The sequence below is a fragment of the Paroedura picta genome, chromosome 10 (assembly GCF_049243985.1).
Source record: "Paroedura picta isolate Pp20150507F chromosome 10, Ppicta_v3.0, whole genome shotgun sequence".
Classification (NCBI taxonomy): Eukaryota; Metazoa; Chordata; class Lepidosauria; order Squamata; family Gekkonidae; genus Paroedura; species Paroedura picta.
In genome coordinates, this window is record NC_135378.1 from 3,368,346 (window position 1) to 3,388,802 (window position 20,457).

Genomic DNA, 20,457 nt, shown 5'->3' on the forward strand with positions numbered 1-20,457 from the left:
AGGCCCCTTAACGAATTATTTAGTCCGTGGCGCCCACGGCGCCACGGGCGGTTTAAAGATATTTGAGGAAGAGTTGCAATCTATCAAAACTCATGTATCGGTTAACATCCAAGAGAAAGGTACAAGAACTGAAAGGTAGAAAACGACTTCTCCGAGAGCCACAATACTCTCTTCACATTATTAAGTCAAACTTTGCAACATTGAAAACACCAAATTCTTTAAAAGGATACTAGCACTGAAGACATTAAAACAAAATAAAATCTCGAAAAAAATTTATAGGAGCCTCCAAGTTTTTCATTCTGTACATTTGGAATGAATGGTGCTATTTAAGACAAGGATTTTCTTCCTAAAAAAGAAAATATTTTGTAGATTTTTTTCCCAGCGCTCTTCCCAAATTCTAGGTAGTTTGTTTTGGTAGTAAGGAGGAGCACTGCTTTCATAATATAATTTACTTTGTCTTCAAGACATCAAGGCAGATTTTCAAGTGCTGTTTGAGGCCAGTTGTCACTCTCGGTAGAGGCATCTTACTTTTAGTGGGCAATCTGGGTACAGACAATAGGTGCTGAGGTTTAGCAAGCCCCTCCCCTTCGGGAGGGCCCCTTACTCATTTGGGCCCTTTACAGAAGGAAAAAAGCAAGTCCCTCCCCTTCGGTTGCAGATGCCTAATTATGATGTTAGAGATGTAATGTCAATTTACAGAGAAAAGGTATGCGGAGGGGTTGTTCTCTGCTCATTACTTAGTTGGCCATAATTTTCTATGGCTTAACTGCATGGAAGTCAATCTCTCTGACTATACAGACTTGACTGAATCCCTAGTGTATGTGAAATGCACATGGGTTGTTTGTTTTACTCTTTCAGAGGTATGGGGAAAGCATCCTAAGTATACTTAAAGCTACTCTAGAATAATCAGTAAGACAATATTCCAAAACACATCATTGCAAGAAGACGTCTAAAACCATATTATATTAGATACTATTTTCAAGAGAAGAGCCTCTTGTGGCGCAGAGTGGTAAGGCAGTGACATGCTGTCTGAATCTCTCTGCCCATGAGGTTGGGAGTTCAATCCCAGCAGCCGGCTCAAGGTTGACTCAGCCTTCCATCCTTCCGAGGTCGGTAAAATGAGTACCCAGCTTGCTGGGGGGTAAACGGTGATGACTGGGGAAGGCACTGGCAAACCACCCCGTATTGAGTCTGCCAAGAAAACGCTAGAGGGCGTCACCCCAAGGGTCAGGCATGACTTGGTGCTTGCACAGGGGATACCTTTACCTTTACCTTATTTTCAAGAGTCAAAGAAAGAAAAATAGAAGAACTACTCAGTATGACCATGAAAGCAGAGTGAAAATAAAAGGAAGTAGGCAAAAACAGGAAGTAGAGACCAGACCCTTTGTTTCATCTTGCCTAACAAAAATCCAAGAAAAAAAATTAAGCAACAGATCCTTTCAATCCAACAGGACCAGTTTACAGCAGTGCCCTACTGCAGTGCAGCATACAAAGGATTTTCTTTGCCAGCAATTGCACTGCCTTAGAAATTCCTAAGCACTGGAGAACCTTTCTTTGGCTTACCTGGACCGCAGATATCTTTGCATTCCTTATTCCCAACGGGTTTGTCCTGGTCATACGGGCTGAGACAACTGACTATGCATGATTATACTGACCCGGTTAAAGTGATGTCCCCAACATATTACATTCATTTTAACAAATTCCTCTGAAAATTCCACACTTCCTTTCTCCTTCTAGACACCTCTGAAGAAATCACTTGTAATGTACCAAAACTTTGTATAATGGCATGCACAATCAAAAGCAGATAAATGACTCTATTGTAAAATGTGTGCAAGCATTTTGAAATATTAGATTATAATGGCACATATAAGTCTTTTCTGCTGGTCGTAATATTGCATGCAGGAGTTTTTATTTCAACTTAAACTGATCATGTATTGAAAGAAGCTGAATTGACCACATCCATTTTTGGAGCTCTCCAGGTACAGGAAATAACAGTCATCATTGAAAGGATAAAGACAGGCATTATTCTTTAGCAAGCAACGGAAATTGTCTTACATTAAATTTTTATTCTACACATTTTAAGTGACAAAAACCTCTCAAAGTATGTTATTTCCCACCCCTCCACCCCCAATATATGAGTTCTTTTGTGCTCCTCAGTTTCCAGTTTCTCTGTGCATACTGAAGACAACCTAACCCGGTCAACCCCGGCCAGCCTAATTCCATCAGATCAGGTCTTGGAAACTAGACAGGGTTGGCCCTGGAGAGTATGCAGATGGGAGGCCACCAAGGAATTCCAGGGTCCCTATGCAGAGAAAGAAAATGGTAAATCTCTGACAGTTTGGCATGGAGAGATTCCTATCATACCACATCTAACCTCTGAAGATGCCAGCTACTGTTAACTGGCAAAATATTGAGGACTAAAACTGAAAGCCAATCTGGTATGGTGGTTAGGAGTGTGGACATCTAATCTGGTGAGCTGGGTTTGATTCTGCACTCCCCTACGTGCAGCCAGCTGGAAGACCTTGGGCTCGACACGGTGCTGATAAAACTGTTCTAACTGAGCAGATATCAGGGCTCTCTCAGCCTCACCCACCTCACAAGTTGTCTGGTGTGGGGAGTGGAAAGGGAAGGTGAATGTAAGCCGCTTTGAGCCTCCTTCGGGTAGAGAAAACGAGCATATAAGAACCAATTCTTTTTCAACTACCAGATTTGGCCACACAGCCCAGAAAATCACAACAGCCAGCTGACTTCAGCCATGAAAGAGTTCATCAATTAATTTATTGTTTGTTTGTAGCACATTCTCTTCCCCTTATTTTTCTAACAGTTGCAACAATCAATCTTCTCCTTGCCATTTTAATGATTTTCTCTAACCCATCTGCACTTTATTAAACTGCATGTTCTATACATGTAAAAAACTAAGCCACATTGCTTTGTAATTTATTAGTTTCCCTTCCTTTTGTTCAGTTCAGTGTCCCCCTTTCCTAGCCTGTAAATGTAGGTCTTTTTTTTGGCCTTGATTCAGGGTGGGGCTTTTAGCTGTAAGCTACAATGACTGTATTTGAAACAAAAAAACAGAATGCTACACATAAACCAAAGGCTGGGTTCTGCTGAAGAAATTAATTTAAAATGTTGGCTGAATCAATTGACATTTCTGGCAGATGCTGAAAGTTTTCCTTTTCTTTCCTCCAGGCCTGTATTCTTTTTACACAACTGTCAGCAAGAACCAATCTACCAATGTACTTTTCACCATCAGAAATATGAGATGATTCAAAACAGAAGTACAGGGTAGACTATATTTCACAGTGCATCTTAAGCAAGGTTGGAACCGGCCACATCTACTACCAAACAAGAAAATATATTTGGTTAATAATATAATAATACTAGAAATAAAGCCTATTGCACTTTTAAATGCAATGGGTGCTAGGAGCGGGCTGGAAGGGGCTGGGAAGAGGGAGCCACTTTCCGGCTGGGGAAGGAGCTGGGCGGGCGTGTCTGTAACGTGCCAGCCCAGCTCCTTCCCCGGCCGTGAAGGGCTGTTCCCCCCCCCCCGCCCCAGCCTCCCATCTTCGCAGCTGGGGAAGGAGCTGGGCGGGCGCGTCTGTGACATGCCGGCCCAGCTCCTTCCCCGGCCGTAAAGCTGTGTTTTCCCGCCCCAGCCTCCCTGCTGTCTCTGGGCCCAGGCGAAGGCCGCCCCCCCAGCCCAGCTTCCAGGCGACCTGGGGGCTTCAGGCTGGGCCCAGGTCCATTGGGTCGGTCTGATGCCCCCCCCCCCTGGGATGAGGGCCGCAGGGTAGGGTAGGCCGGGCGGCTGCCTACCTTCCTTGTTGTCAGACAGCAGTATAATGACGGCTGTCAGGCAAAGGAGGCCCTGCTTTGTGCCTCATGATTCATCAGTCCAGGGGCAAAGGGACAATGGCCTCCCTTCCCCATCCTGGACCAAGCCCTCCCCCACACCCCTCATTCTTTTATTTATACCACTCCCGCGGAGCGGTGTAAAGATATGTTCAACCTCTTCATGTTTTAACATAGAGAGTTATTTCAAACACTCTAACTAGAGCCAGGGCAGCAATCACATGGAAAGAAATTCTAGATCTAGACTAGGGGTGTGCATCCACATATCCTGAACAAAAAAATGCCCTCAAAAATGTATTGGTATTTTTATAAGGTACTAATTCAGTCATCCCCCCATTTTAATTTCTGGCAGAGCCCAAAAATAAGCTTGGAGATATTAAAGAGACTGTGAGTCCCCTAAATGCCTCCCTTTAGGCACTGCATTCCCTTTAAAGAGAGCCAGCTTGGTATAGTGGTTAGGAGTCTTCTAATCTGGTAACAAGGGTATGATTCCCCACTCCACTTCCACACACAGCCAGCTGGGTGACCCTGGGTTCATCAAAGGGCTGATAGTGCTGTTCTGACTGAGCAGGAATATCAGGGCTCTCTCAGCCTCACCAATCCCACAAAGTGCCCGTTGTGGAGAGAAGAAAGAGAAGGCATGTAAGAATCAACCTTCTAAAGTTGAATTGCCTTTTCACGCTCCCCTGGAAACCATGGAGGGTGGGGGCACCTGAGGTGTAGGTGGTTAAAGAGTGGTAGCCTCTAAGCTGGAGAAATGGGTTTGATTCCCCACTCTTCCACATGAAGGCAGCTGGATGACCTTAGGCCAGACACAGTTCTTTCAGAAATCTCTCAGCCTCACCTACCTCACAGGGTGTCAGAACTAGGTTGGTTCTGTCAAATGATTGTGGTTTTACTATATTTGTTTCCGGCCTGTTCCCCTCCCCCCCATCCTGTGTACCTATGGAGCTTTGCTATGTAAACTCCCCAGAACAGGGAACTGATTTGTATTGTAAATCATGTTGACATCCATTGAAGTGTTGATCTGTAAAGCTGTGGAATCTCCAGTTCTCGCCTGGATATCCCTGGAACTGGACAAAGTCTAATAGCTGATTGGAATGTTGTTTCTGTTTCATGTGCATGCTGGTCTGGTGTAGCGGTTAGGAGTGCAGACTTCTAATCTGGCATGCTGGGTTCGATTCTGCAATCCCCCACATGCAGCCAGCTGGGAGACGCTGAGATCGCCACGGTGGTGATAAAACTGTTCTGACTGAGCAGTGATATAAGAACCAACTCCTCCTCCTTCCTTCTTTCTTTCTTCTATGTTATTTAGTTTGTTATGGTTAGCTGCCTCTAGGGAGTTATGACTACACTCTAACCTCCCGTGGTATCTGTCCTAAGGAGAGAGGCCCCAGCTGCCTGGCTTGTTTTCCCTTTGAAGCTTCCTGCATTAATTCGATCCCAAAAGGGGATTCCCCCATGTATTTCTGCCATATGTTCTATTGATTTAGTAGGAATAGATATTAAAGGGAGTGATCTGCAGACATCTGGAGGACAATTTGGTGATCCAAGAAAGTTAGCATGGATTTGTCTCCAACAGATACTGTCAGACCAACTTGGTTTCCTTTTCTGACCAAATAACAGGTTTGCTGGATCATGGAAATTCGGTTGATGTAGTTTACTTGGATTATGGTAAAGCTTTTGATAAGGTTCCCCATGATGTTCTGATGGATAAATTGAAGGACTGCAATCTGGGTTTTCAGATAGTTAGGTGGATAAGGAATTGGTTAGAGAACCACACTCAAAGAGTTGTTGTCAATGGTGTTTCATCTTTCTAGGCTTTCTTGAGGAAGGCCTACTAGCACCTGATGGACTGCACTTATTGAAACTGGGGAAGAATGTGTTTGGCAGGAACCTGGGTAGATTCATCAGGAGAGCTTTAAACTAAAGCCACTAGGGGAAGGAGACGATCAACATAGGGAGTGTATGGAAGGAAAACGATCGGAGGCAGCCCAACCGGCAAGGCCAGCTCATAGGGAACCAAAAGTAAAAGGATTCAGATGTCTTTATACTAACGCCCGAAGCATGGGCAATAAAAAGGAAGAGCTGGAACTTCTCATGCTGATGGAAAGGTATGATCTAATAGGCATCACAGAAACTTGGTGGAATGATTCTCATGACTGGAATGTAATGGTCGATGGATATGAACTGTTCAGAAAAAACAGAATAGATCGAAGAGGTGGAGGAGTGGCACTGTATGTGAGGAAAGGACTTACCTGTCAGGAAATTCTAGTGGAGGAGAGCATATCTACAGTGGAAAGCATCTGGGTGAAAATAAGCGAGGGGAAAACAAACAGTGTGGTGGTTGGTGTCTGCTACTGACCGCTTGACCAACGAGGGGATGTGGATGCTGCACTTTGTGAGCAGCTTGACAAAATATCCAAGCGGCAGGACCTTGTCATCATGGGAGACTTCAATTTCCCAGATGTGTGCTGGGAAACAAACTCTGCGAAGCGTCCTGAGTCATGCAACTTTCTGACCTGCCTGGCTGACAATTTCATTTATCAAATGGTAGATGAACCCACAAGAGGTTCAGCCATACTGGACTTAATACTGACCAACAGGCAAGAGTTGGTGGATGAGGTGAAGGAGGTGGGGACCCTAGGGGGAAGTGACCATGTCCTCATAGAATTCCTTTTGAGATGGGGCGGGGGCAAGGAAGGTTGTAGCCAGACGCGGATGTTGGATTTTCGTAGGGCAAACTTTAATAAACTCAGAGACATGATGAGTGTCATGCCATGGACGAGAATGCTGGAAGGGAAGGGAGCATGTGAAGGGTGGGTGCTACTCAAACAAGAGCTATTGCATGCTCAATCAATGACTATCCCAGAAAGACAAAAACACTGCAGGAGCTCTAAGAAACCTATTTGGATGAACAGAGAACTTCAAGAGAAACTAAGAAAGAAAAGGAAAATGTTCAGGAAATGGAGGGAAGGACAGAGCTCTAAAGAAGAGTACCTACAGGTTACTAGGCACTGTAGATCAATCATCAGAAAGGCCAAAGCTGAGAGTGAGCTAAGATTGACCAGGGAAGCCCATTGTAACAAGAAAAGATTATTCAGTTATGTGAGGAGCAAACGTAAAGTAAAGGAGGCAATAGGCCCACTGTTGGGTGCGGATGGACAAACTCTAACGGAAGATGCAGAAAAAGCAGAAAGGCTTAGTGCCTATTTTACATCTGTTTTTTCCCACAAGTCAAAGTGTTTAGGCACATCTAGAGATGGCCATAGCCAAAGGACAGTGTCTGGGTGGCAGGTTAACATGGATAGAGAGGTTGTCGAGAGGCATTTAGCTGCACTGGATGAGTTCAAATCCCCTGGTCCGGATGAAATGCACCCGAGAGTACTCAAAGAACTTTCCAGAGAACTTGCACAGCCCTTGTCCATCATCTTCAGAACCTCTTTAAGGACTGGAGATGTCCCGGAGGACTGGAAGAGACCATATGTTATTCCGATCTTCAAAAAAGGGAGGAAGGATGACCCGGGAAACTACAGACCAGTGAGTCTGACCTCTGTTGTGGGGAAGATAATGGAGCAGATATTAAAGGGAGCGATCTGCAAACATTTGGAGGACAATTTGGTGATCCAAGGAAGTCAGCATGGATTTGTCTCCAACAGGTCCTGCCAGACCAACCTGGTTTCCTTTTTTGACCAAGTAACAGGTTTGCTGGATCGGGGAAATTCGGTTGATGTCATTTACTTGGATTTTAGTAAAGCTTTTGACAAGGTTCCCCATGATGTTCTGATGGATAAATTGAAGGACTGCAATCTGAATTTTCAGATAGGTGGATAGGGAATTGGTTAGAGAACCGCACTCAAAGAGTTGTTGTCAATGGTGTTTCATCAGACTGGAGAGAGGTGAGTAGCGGGGTACCTCAGGGCTCGGTGCTCGGCCCGGTACTTTTTAACATATTTATTAATGATCTAGATGAGAGGGTGGAGGGACTACTCATCAAGTTTGCAGATGACACCAAATTGGGAGGACTGGCAAATACTCCGGAAGATAGAGACAGAGTTCAACGAGATCTGAACACAATGGAAAAATGGGCAAATGAGAACACGATGCAATTTAATAAAGATAAGTGTAAAGTTCTGCATCTGGGTCAGAAAAATGAAAAGCATGCCTACTGGATGGGGGATACGCTTCTAGGTAACACTGTGTGTGAACGAGATCTTGGGGTACTTGTGGATTGTAAACTAAACATGAGCAGGCAGTGTGATGCAGCGGTAAAAAAGGCAAATGCCATTTTGGGCTGTATCAACAGAGGCATCACATCAAAATCACAAGATGTCATAGTCCCATTGTATACGGCACTGGTCAGACCACACTTGGAGTACTGTGTGCAGTTCTGGAGGCCTCACTTCAAGAAGGACGTCGATAAAATTGAAAGGGTACAGAGGAGAGCGACGAAGATGATCTGGGGCTAATCCTGGGTTGAGAAGGGGGTTGGACTAGATGGCCTGTATGGCCCCTTCCAACTCTATGATTCTATGATTCTAAAGAAGAGTACCTACAAGTTACTAGGCATTGTAGATCAATCATCAGAAAGGCCAAAGCAGAGAGTGAGCTAAGATTGGCCAGGGAAGCCCACTGTAACAAGAAAAGATTTTTCAGTTATGTGAGGAGCAAACGTAAAGGAGGCAGTAGGCCCACTATTGGATGCAGATGGACAAACTCTAACGGAGGATGTAGAGAAAGCAGAAAGGCTCAGCACCTATTTTACATCTGTTTTTTCCCACAGGTCAAAGGGTTTAGGCATATCTAGAGATGGCAGTAGCCAAGGGATAGCGTCTGTGTGGCAGGTAGACAAGGACAGAGAGGTTGTCAAGAGGCATTTAGCTTCACTGGATGAGTTGAAATCCCATGTGCCAGATGAAATGCACCAGAGAGTGTGCAAAGAACTTTCTGGAGAACTTGCAGAACCCTTGTCCATCATCTTCGGGACCTTTTTAAGGACTGGAGACGTCCCAGAGGAGTGGAACAGAGCAAACATTATTCCGATCTTCAAAAAAGGGAAGAAGGATGACCCGGGAATCTACAGACCAGGGAGTCTGACCTCTTGTGGCGAAGAAAATGGAGCAGATATTAAAGGGAGCAATCTGCAAACACCTGGAGGACAATTTGGTGATCCAAGGAAGTCAGCATGGATTTGTCTCCAACAGGTCCTGTCAGACCAACCTGGTTTCCTTTTTTGACCAAGTAACAGGTTTGCTGGGTCGTTGAAATTCGGTTGATGTCATAGAGTCATGAAGTTGGAAGGGGCCATACAGGCCATCTAGTCCAACCCCCTGCTCAACACAGGATCAGCCTAAAGGATCCTAAAGCATCCAAGAAAAGTGTGTATCCAATCTTTGCTTGAAGACTGCCAGTGAGGGGGAACTCACCACCTCCTTAAGCAGCCGATTCCACTGCAACTACTCTGTGTGAGGAGGCAGTGTGATACAGCGGTAAAAAAGGCAAATGCCATTTTGGGCTGTATCAACAGGGGCATCACATCAAAATCACAAGATGTCATAGTCCCATTGTATACGGCACTACTCAGACCACACCTGGAGTACTGTGTGCAGTTCTGGAGGCCTCACTTCAAGAAGGACATAGATAAAAGTGACAGAGGAGAACGAAGAGGATGATCTGGGGCCAAAGGACCAAGCCCTATGAAGATAGATTGAGGGACTTGGGAATGTTCAGCCTGGAGAAAATGAGGTTGAGAGGGGACATGATAGCCCTCTTTAAGTATTTGAAAGATTGTCACTTGGAGGAGGGCAGGATGCTGTTCCCATTGGCTGCAGAGGAAAGGACGCGCAGTAATGGGTTTAAACTACAAGTACAACGATATAGGTTAGATATCAGGAAAAAAGTGTTCGCAGTCAGAGTAGTTCAGCAGTGGAATAGGCTGCCTAAGGAGGTGTTGAGCTCCCCCTCACTGGCAGTCTTCAAGCAAAGCTTGGATACACACTTTTCTTGGATGCTTTAGGATGTTTTGGGCTGATCCTGCGTTGAGCAGGGGGTTGGACTAGATGGCCTGTATGGCCCCTTCCAACTTCATGATTCTGATTCATTCTCTGCCATGATTTGTGAACAATGACCTGTGTGACACCATCATGGTTTATGTTGTTTTAAGGATCTCTGTGTAACTCTGTTTTTATAACCCTGAGCTGCCTGCTTCAAGCTGTAATTTAGATGTAGCAGATGCCCCAGAATGGCCACCAGTATTCCCTGAGGAAATCTTAGTTCTAATGAGCCAGTTAAAGTCTGGGAAGGCACCTGGCCCTAATGTAATACCTCCTGAATTACTGAAGACCCACCCCGATCGGTGGCCTCCACCTTTGGCTGCCATATCTACTATGATTAATAAATCTGGTATTATGCCCAAAGCATGGACAAATTCAATTTCAAAAGCATGGACATATTGCTGGAGCCTAGCTTGTAGGATTTTGAGCATAACTTTGCTAGCATGAGAAATGCGTGTAATAGTGCAATAGTTTGAACATACTTTGGCATTGCCTTTCTTTGGGATTGGAATGTAAACTGATCTTTTCCAATCCTGTGGCCACTGTTGATTTTTCCAAATTTGCTGGCATATTGAGTGTAGCACTTTTACTGCATCGTCTTTTAAGATTTGACATGGTAGTCCTCTAAGTATTTGAAAGGTTGTCACTTGGAGGAGGGCAGGGTGCTGTTTCCGTTGGCTGCTGAGGAAAGGACGCGCAGTAATTGGTTTAAACTACAAGTACAATGATATAGGCTAGATATCAGGAAAAAATTGTTCGCAGTCAGAGTAGTTCAGCAGTGGAATAGGCTGCCTAAGGAGGTGGTGAGCTCCCCCTCACTGGCAGTCTTCAAGCAAAGGTTGGATGCACACTTTTCTCGGATGCTTTAGGATGCCTTGGGCTGATCCTGCGTTGAGCAGGGGGTTGGACTAGATGGCCTGTATGGCCCCTTCCAACTCTATGATTCTATGATAGTGCAATGATCGAGGGAGGATTTTCCTTGACAGAATCCAACCTGCTCAGGGCCTAAAATCTTTTTCTCAGACAACCACACGGTGAGTTTATTTGACAGGAGTTTGGCATATAGCTTCCCAAGAATAGAGAGACGGCTGATGTGTCTATAATTGGTTGGGAGCAAGGTTCACCCTTTTAAAATACTGGCACAAGGATTGCATTTTTCCAGTCCTCCGGGACATCTCCAGTCCTTAAAGAGGTTCCGAAGATGATGGACAAGGGTTCTGCAAGTTCTCCGGAAAGTTCTTTGAGCACTCTCGGGTGCATTTCATCCGGCCCAGGGGATTTGAACTCATCCAGTGCAGCTAAATGCCTCTCGACAACCTCTCTGTCCATGTCAACCTGCCACCTAGACATTATCTCTTGGCTACTGCCATCTCTAGATGTGCCTAAACACTTTGACCTGTGGGAAAAAACAGATGTAAAAAAGGCACTAAGCCTTTCTGCTTTCTCTGCATCTTTCGTTAGAGTTTGTCCATCTGCACCGAACAGCGGGCCTATTGCCTCCTTTACTTTACGTTTGCTCCTCACATAACTGAATAATCTTTTCTTGTTACAGTGGGCTTCCCTTAGATCACTCTCAGCTTTGGCCTTTCTTATGATTGATCTACAGTGCCTAGTAACCTGTAGGTACTCTTCTTTAGAGCTCTGTCCTTCCCTCCATTTCCTGAACATTTTCCTTTTCTTTCTTAGTTCCTCTTGAAGTTCTCTGTTCATCCAAATAGGCTTCTTAGAGCTCCTGCAGTGTTTTCGTATTTCTGGAATAGTCATTGATTGAGCATGCAATAGCTCTTGTTTGAGTAGCGCCCACCCTTCACATGCTCCCTTCCCTTCCAGCATTCTCGTCCATGGTATGACAGAGCTCTGTCCTTCCCTCCATTTCCTGGATATTTCCCTTTTCTTCGCAGAGTTTGTTTCCCAGCACACATCTGGGAAATTGAAGTCTCCCATGATGACAAGGTCCTGCCGCTTGGATATTTTCTCAAGCTGCTCACAAAGTGCAGCATCCACATCCTCTTGTTGATCAGATTAATTGCTCCATTGTTTTTCAGTGGAATTTGAATTTTAATTCTTACTGCATTTTTAGTTGTTTTTTTAATTGAAAAAATTCAGGAGGAAAGGAAGATGCCATGGAGCAACAATACTGGTGGTAAATAATACGTAATCTGGATTTTAAAACATGGCATTCTATGTTGAACCAGCTTCTGGGATTCGTTATGGGATTTAGCCACATTTTTAGATTTCTGAGAGAGTTGGTCACAGAGGTTGGAGGCTAAACTGTCCCAATGGGTCATCAACATTCATTAAGGAAGATCTTATCTTGCTAAACAGCTCTGATGCTAAAAGGTTGCCATCTTTTTGAATAATATTATGAGACCACTAGAAGTTAAGACCGCTGTAGAAGAAATACAGCGGGATCTAGCGGATGGGGAGGCAGAGTGTAGGAAAGGAGGTATGGAAGGGAGAAAAAAGGACAAAGTGTGGTTGAAGGGATGAGTAGAAGGGAGAAGGAAAGGAAGTAAAGGAGAAAGACAGGAAATGAGAGGGGGAGACAGAGAGACAGGAAGGAGATGGAGAAATAGAGGAAGTCAGGAAGTAAGAAGGAAGACAGGCCGAGTGGTAGGTGAAAGGGGAGGGGACAGGGTGTGTGTGAAGGGTGGGGGGATCACGAGGGGGGGTGAATCGGGAGGGGGATGTGGCGAGGGAAGAGGGGGTGGAGAGGAGTATGAGGCTGTGTGTGTGTGCACGTGCACGTGTCCGTGGGCGCGGGGAAGCGGCAGAGGGGTGATTGGGGGGGTGGCCAGGGGGTTTGGCTGGTGAGGCTGTGTGTGTGTGTTTGTGGGCGCGGGGAAGCGGCGGCGGCGCGATGGATGAGGCAATCAGGGGGGTTGTGTGTCTCTGTGTGTGTTTGGGTGCGGGGAAGCGGCGCAACGGCTATTGGGAAGGGACCATGGGTGGGAAAGGAGCAGTTACACTGTATCTGCGACACGGCGTCCCTGCTCCTTTCGCGAGGGCGAGGGGAAGGCAGTGGGAGTGCTCACCGTTGGTGAAGGCTGCTTCTCCTTGTGTGCGGTGAGTCCTTGGCCAGGCAAGGCAAGGCTGGGCCAAGCAGCCAATGGCAAGGTGTTAGATTGGAGATTTTTGACTGCTTGGTTAAAAGCGTTGACCCAATTAGGGATGCCATAGAGCAGTTGGGCACTCAGTTTTTCATTCAATACTTTGAGGGCTGCTGGCACGTACTGGTTACCACTGGTGAAAAGAAACATGTGATTGCTAGGGCACTAGTTTTTGCAGATGTGATTGCATATTTCCTCTGTGTAGCCCAATTTGCATTATGGTGAGAAAATATTCACAAGTATTTGAAGCTTTTAACTTGTTCAATGTTGTTACCTCTAACATTCCATTTAAGAGGCTTCCATGGTTTTCCAAAAACCAACATTTTTGACTTCTCAAAGTTCAGAGCAAGTTTGTTTACTTCACAGGAGTCCAGGAATTGAACCAGTGTTTTAAGCCAATCTGTGAATGGGACAACACTACAGCATCATCTGCATATAAAAGCAGTGGGATGTGAAGGGAACCAATTTTTGGGCTATAGCCAGCATTGGTGGATAGGGCCAGAGCAAGGTCATTCATGAAAAGGTTAAATAGGAGGGGAGCCAAAATGCACCCTTGTTTTACCCCTTTGTCGATTAGTATTTTAGGAGTAAGACTCCCAAAGAGGTTTGACTTGGCAACAGGTAGAAGAATAGATTTTCCTTATAAGATATAGGAGCCTTTTATCTATCTCCATCTTTAACAGGTTATCCCAGAGAAGATCTCTAGGGATAGAATTAAAGGCCCCCTTAAGGTCCAGAAAAGCTCCAAAGCGCTTTGGACCCTCTTTCTTACTATATTTGTTGACAAGGTGGGCAAGGATGGAGAGGAGAGCAATGAAGATGATCTGGGGCCAAGGGACCAAGCCTTATGAAGATAGGTTGAGGGACTTGGGAATGTTCAGCCTGGAGAAAAGGAGGTTGAGAGGGGACATGATAGCCCTCTAAGTATTTGAAAGGTTGCCACTTGGAGGTGGGCAGGATGCTGTTTCCGTTGGCTGCAGAGGAAATGCTGACACCACCACTAGCTTTATTGTTGCTCAGACTTCCTAAGGCCCATTTGACTTCACATTCCAGGATGTCTAGCTCCAGGTCAGTAACTACTCCATCGTGGTTATCAGGGATGTTAAGCTTACTCTTGTATAGTTCCTTTGTATAATTTTGCCACCTTTTAATCTCTTCTGTTTCTGTGAGGTCCCTACCATTTTGGTCCCTTATCATACCTATCTTTGCATTTAGATAGGAAAAACCAAATACACCAATGGAGTACCGCCCCGTCTCGCACTTAGTGTTCCTGGGGAAGTTAGTTGAAAGGGCTGCAGCGGACCAAATATCAGCATTCCTGGAGGAAACTTCAGCCCTTGACCCATTTCAGTCGGGTTTCCGGCCTGGCCATGGGGTGGAAATGGCGCTAGTTGCCCTGATGGATGATCTCCGTCGCCAGCTAGACCGAGGCGGGTCAGCGCTGCTCATACTATTAGATCTATCAGCAGCGTTTGACACTGTAGATCATGAACTCCTAGCTCACCACCTTGCCGATGCCGGGGTCAGGAGATAGCTCCTCTCTCCTGTTTAACATCTTCATGCGCCCTCTTGCTCAGCTGGTATGGAGGTTTGGGCTGGGTTGCCACCAATATGCAGTTGACACCCAGCTCTTCCTCCTGATGGATGACCACCCTGATTCCCCCCCAGAAATCTTAGCCAGATGCCTGGAAGAAGTGACAAAATGGCTCAGAGTCGTCTGAAGGTCAGCCCTACAAAGTTTGGCCGTACAAACCCTACCCAACCTGGACGGAGTGTGTCTAACAGTAGCCCACTCTGCCAGAAACCTGGGGGTGATCCTCAATGCCTCTCTCTCCATGGAAGCGCAGGTCACAAGAGTAGCGGGATGGCCTTCTACCACCTACGCCAAACCAAACTACTAGCGCTGTACTTGGCACCAGACCGCCTAGCCACAGTGATCCACGTGACGGTCACCTCTAGACTGGACTTCTGCAACATGCTCTATGCAGGCCTACCCTTATCCTTGACCCGGAAATTGCAATTGGTGCAGAATTATTATTATTATTTAATTTTTAGACCGCCCTTCTAAAAAAAGGTCTCAGGGCAGTTTACAACATAAAACACAATAAAATCCCCATAGAAACCCCAATTTACATCAAACAACATGTCACATATAACATATAAGCGGCGGTGGTCACAATTCTAATCATATTTACCCGACTTCCCCCAAGTTCAGCCTGGTGGGGAGAATAATATTCAGAAGAGGGTGGCGCCAATGCAATAATGATCTTGATGTTAGAGACCTCAATATTGGAGGGGATTCTCCGATGGATTAGTGGGAGAGCTGCCCTGGCCTCAACCATATGCCTGGCAGAAGAGCGCCGTCTAGTAGATCCCGCAGGGCCCTTAGCTCTTCTGGGAGCGAACGCTGGCAGGGGCTCATGGGAATTTTAGTCCATGGACATCTGAAGGGCCACAATTTGACTACGCCTGATCTAGACTCTTCTTTAAAGCGGATGAACTGTTCTGTCAGGAACTTCTTCCAGATGTTTTGCCAAAAATTGTTTTGCATTAATTTAAACCCACTGGTTCTGGTCCAACCCTCTGAGGCAACAGAAAACAACTCTGCTCCAGTTTCTATGTGTTTTAGTTTGCACCACGTTTTGGCTCCTTTGAAATGCAGGCCATCGCCTTCCCAAGCGAAGGGGGAATGAGGTGTGCTTGGGTTTATCAGGGGACTCTTTCGCATAGCCTGCCATTCCTATCTATGCCTTTGTAATGATGTCTATGTCTCTGAATAAAGAAATTTGCTTTTAAAGAACTTTCCCTGTTCCAGTTAACAAGCACTCTTGCAATTCTGAGCTTTAGCTTTTCTAACACTTTCCCTAAAAACATTGGTTGTTTATATTCCTCCTTGGTTATAAGGCCCTTCTTCCATTTCCTAAAAGAGTCTTTTTATTACTATTATTTTATTATTATTAATCAATTCTTTTGAAAGTTGTTTATGGAGCCACCCTGGTTTCTTTAGATCCCTCCCAGTTTTCCTGCTCAAGGAAATTCTCTGCAATTGATAAACTTTGAACTTTCTTGGACTTCCGTTTCTTTTAAGTTTTTTTGACCATAGGACCAACATAACTAAGTCAGTTAAAATTTGCTCTCCTGATGTCCAGCCTGTATGTGTGACTACGTACATCTTTTCTCTTCCCCAAGATTATAAAGTCCAAAATCACAAGCATACCCACAACTTTTACCTCATCAACTAGTTCTTCCATATTGATAAGACTCAAGTCTAAAATAGCAGACCCACTGGTGCTCCTTTCACTTTCTGGGAAATGAAATTATCAGAAAGACAAGTCAAGAATTTATTGGATTTTTCATTTTTAGCAGAGCTGGTCTTCCAGCAGATATCTGGGTAATTGAAATCTCCCATGACCACTAGGTCCTGTCTCTCTGAGAACTTTGTAAATTGGTCTAGGAGCATCTCATTCAAGTCCCCCACCTGGCCTAGCAGTCTATAGCAGACACCCACCATAATATCCCTATTATTTCCTACTCCTTTTATTTTTACCCAAAAATGCTCAGTCACACACATTTCTTCACAAGTATACATATTCTGAACATATAGTAATACTCTTCCCCCCTTTTTTAGTTCTCTGTCCCCTTTAAAAGTTGTACCCTTTCAATCCTATTATTTCAGTTCTGAGTGTTATCTCATTAAACTTTTGTAATGCCTGCTTGTTTCCCATGCTCTGCACATTAGTGTAGAGACAACATAATCCTTCATACGAGTACCCCAGGTTTTTGAACTTTCCTGTACGTTAATAGTTGGCATATGTGGCATATGTGCCATTCCCTTTATATGTTACCATCTACAGTTATCATCATCAAACTATGCTTAGAATGTACGCCTTGCTTCCCCACTGGACTTAGTCTAAAGCCCTCCTCCCCAGGTCTGCAAGACTCTTTGAAAAGACATTCTTTTCCCATTGAACACATTATAATAGCCTAACCTGGATATGATCAGAACATGGATTATCATGATCAGACATAATTGTTAAAGCTATTTTTAATAGCTGTTGAAACCCACTACTTGTGACATGCACACAGCTGCCCTGTTGTTTAAAATAACTGTTAAAAGTCTAGTTGCTGAAATTAAAGACTTGCAATTTAAAAAGTTAGAACTTACTAAATGTACCTAATACATATTATATTGTGTTGTTTTAACTGTATATGTAATATCAACAACCTCAGATATGCAGATGATACCACTCTAATGGCAGAAAGTGAAGAGGAATTAAAGAGCCTTTTGATGCAGGTGAAGGAGAGTGCAAAAGCTGGCTTGAAACTCAACATCAAGAAAACGAAGATCATGGCATCCGGCCCTCTCAATTCCTGGCAAAGAGATGGGGAAGAAATGGAGGCAGTGACAGATTTTATTTTCCTGGGATCCAAGATCAAAAGAAGGGAATGACAGAGAATGAGGTGGCTGGGTGGAGTCACTGAAACAATCGGGGTGAGCTTATATGGATTCCTGGGAATGGTAGAGGACAGGAAGGGCTTGGAGGATCATTGTCAATGGGGTCCCGATGGTTCAGACACGACTTTACAACTAACAACAACAACTGTATGTGTTTATATTTTGTAAGCTGTGTTGGTCACTATTGTTGTTGTTGTTATTACGTGCGAAGTTGTGTCCAACCATCAAGACCCCATGGACAATGATCTCTAGACCTTCCAGTTCTCTACCATTCCCTGGAGTCCATTTAAGTTGGTCACTATATATATAAAGGTAAAGGTATCCCCTGTGCAAACACTGGGTCATGTCTGACCCTTGGGGTGACGCCTTCTAGCGTTTTCATGGCAGACTCAATACGGGGTGGTTTGCCAGTGCCTTCCCCAGTCATTACCGTTTACCCCCCAGCAAGCTGGGTACTCATTTTACCTGACCTTGGAAGGATGGAAGGCTGAGTCAACCTTGAGCCGGCTGCTGGGATCGAACTCCCAACCTCATGGGCAGACAGCTTCAGACAGCATGTCGCTGCCTTACCACTCTGCGCCAGAATATATATATATATTTTATTATAATAAACCCGTCTCTGAAGCTAGCCTCACTGTTGGTCTCAAGCTTCAGAGTCAAGCTGTTGATCCTGAGAGGCCAAGGTAAGAGGCAGGTGGAGGATACCAGGCTGCGAATTTATTAAAAACATTTACATCCTGTCTTTTGATCTCCATATGGAAATTCCCAATACAGCTGACAATTAAAAATGAACAGAGATATGAAAACTTCATTTAGAAAAACAGCAGCAAGAGCTACAATAGCAAGAAAGGTCAAATCCCCTCTCTGCCAAGGAAGCCTGCTAGGTATAGAATTCAAAAGGACAGATCTTACCCTTGGCCAGCCACATGCTCTAGATCTAACCTACCTCACTGTGTTGTTGTGAGGATAAAAAGGAGGATGAAAGTTCCTTGGGTCTCCAGTGAGAGAAAGCTGCACATAAATAATGGACTAATTTCTTTTAACAAAATCTGTACTGACTACAGCTACCAAAGCCTTTTCTGAGGTAAGGTCAGAAGCGTACTGCTGTAGTCAACCCTGGATGTAGCAGAGGCTACAGTGGACAGATCTGAGCCACACCTAAATTAATTTAGTGAATTCCTGAAAGATTTTTGAAATTCTAGAACATTTTAGCATTCATAGTTCAAAAAGAAACATGGACATGACCCACGAATAAGATGAGAAGGGAAAAGTACCACTACGAATTAGACCCCACCATTTTTCGTGGAGACTAAATTGCGGGCCAAAACCTTCGTTATCAACTTAACGTCGAACGTGTCGCCCAAGAAAAGGAATCACTTTGGGTTACTTTGAATAGGCCGCTCCTTCCACAAGGCAGCCTTCCATTCGGGGACAGAGAGCCAAGCATCCCTCCTGGCCCTGCCTCGCCCCGAGGGGAGGCGGCCAAGAGGCGGCTGGCGCGGTTGCCGCTGACTGGGGACGCCGCCTCGCGAGGGACCCCCGCCCAGCCCAGCCCAGCCCAGCCCAGCCCCCATGTGCCCCGGGGGTCTGGGGCGCGGCGTCAATCCGGGCCCGGAGGCTGCACGCCGCCTCGCCACAAGACCCGCGGCTGGGGGGGGCGCCCCCCCTCCCTCCGCCCCCCCAGGGGAGCCCGCGACGCGCTCGAGAGGCCGAGGGGCGCCCGGCAAGGACGGCCCCCTCCCTCTCCCCCCGCTCACCCGCAGGGTCGGCGTCGGGCGTCGCGAGCGGGCAATCGGGGCGGCGACGGCTGCGGGTCCGGCGGGCGGGCTGGCTGGCTGGCTGGCTGGCCCAAGGCCCCTCCCTCGCGGCGCCAGGGTGCGGCTTCGCGCAGTCTGCAGGCCAAAGAGCGCGGCTGCTATTGGACAGCGCCGGCGACGACATCAAGCGGGCCGCCCATTGGCCACGCAAGGGAAGGGCCCTCCCTGGACCGAAGGCGCCCCCCAGCGGCCGGCGGGCGGGAGAGCGCGGCATGTCGCCGCCTGGGCTGGTCCGCTTCGGCTGCTGCGGGCGCCCCTCCCTCCTTCCCCCCTCCTGTGCGGCGCCCCCTTCGCGCCCCTATGGGGGGGCGGTCCAGGAAGGAGGGGGCCGGCGGCATCCTGTGCGCGCGCACTGTTGGAGGCTGAGGGGGGAGGATGCGCGCGCATGGAAAGGGTGGCTCCCGCGCGCACCGGCGCCATCGGGCCTGGCCAGGGCCTCGCGGATTCCCGCCTCTTCCCGCCAGCTCCTTCCCGTTCTCCAGACAGAATTTGCCCTGGGAGGCCTCGGGAAAGATCTCCGCCCAAACCTTCGCTAGTTGAAGGGACATTCAGACGGGGGGGGGGGGGGGTTGCCTTGTGCAACACGACAATTTAGAACCAGAATTAGATTTTGTCGGTCTTAAAGGGGCCACTGGACTCAAAACATCCCATTTCCCCCCACTGAAATAACCCCTAAATGGTATCAAGATTATTATTTTTTTAGTGCTGAGTTCTTCACACAGGGCTACTTGCAGGCACTGTTAACCATGCACCACCCTCCCCCCCAAAAAGATTTGTTTTTACGGAAACACCCTAGCAAAGCCCCCCTCCCCTCAATCCTTGTTCTAGCTAATCCAAATTGGAACAAAAGGTCAAATTCCAAAACCTCTGAAATGATGCTCAAAGTGACAATCAGATTTGATCCAGTTCATCCACAGGACAAATAGAATTGCTTTCATTCCCATTTATAAGTAAGTACTTCCCTTTGTTGAGAATATATAACTACTAGCTGCAAAGCTCATGCATAAGAGTGGACTTTGCAAGTCCCGTCCGCAGGCCCCGCAGGACAGCAATCCCACAGGTGGCTTCCTGGGCCTCTGCAAGGCAAGGGAAGCTCCCTACCCTCTGTCACCGTGGGCAGCTCCCTGGGCCGCAGCGAGAGTCTTGCCTCAGCCCAGGGAAGGGAATGT

The 20,457-nt window shown here is 46.3% G+C and overlaps 1 protein-coding gene across 12 annotated transcripts in view; it reads right to left on the bottom strand.

Moving 5' to 3' along the window:
* Window positions 1-19,391, bottom strand: part of ADD1 (adducin 1) — a 93,642-nt gene extending 74,251 nt beyond the window's left edge. For all 12 annotated transcript variants that reach the window (XM_077300505.1, XM_077300504.1, XM_077300500.1 and 9 more), the window contains exon 1: window positions 19,229-19,391. The gene's annotated coding sequence lies outside the window, so the exon portion shown is untranslated. The remainder of the gene's footprint in view (window positions 1-19,228) is intronic.
* Between the last annotated feature and the right edge of the window lie 1,066 nt (window positions 19,392-20,457).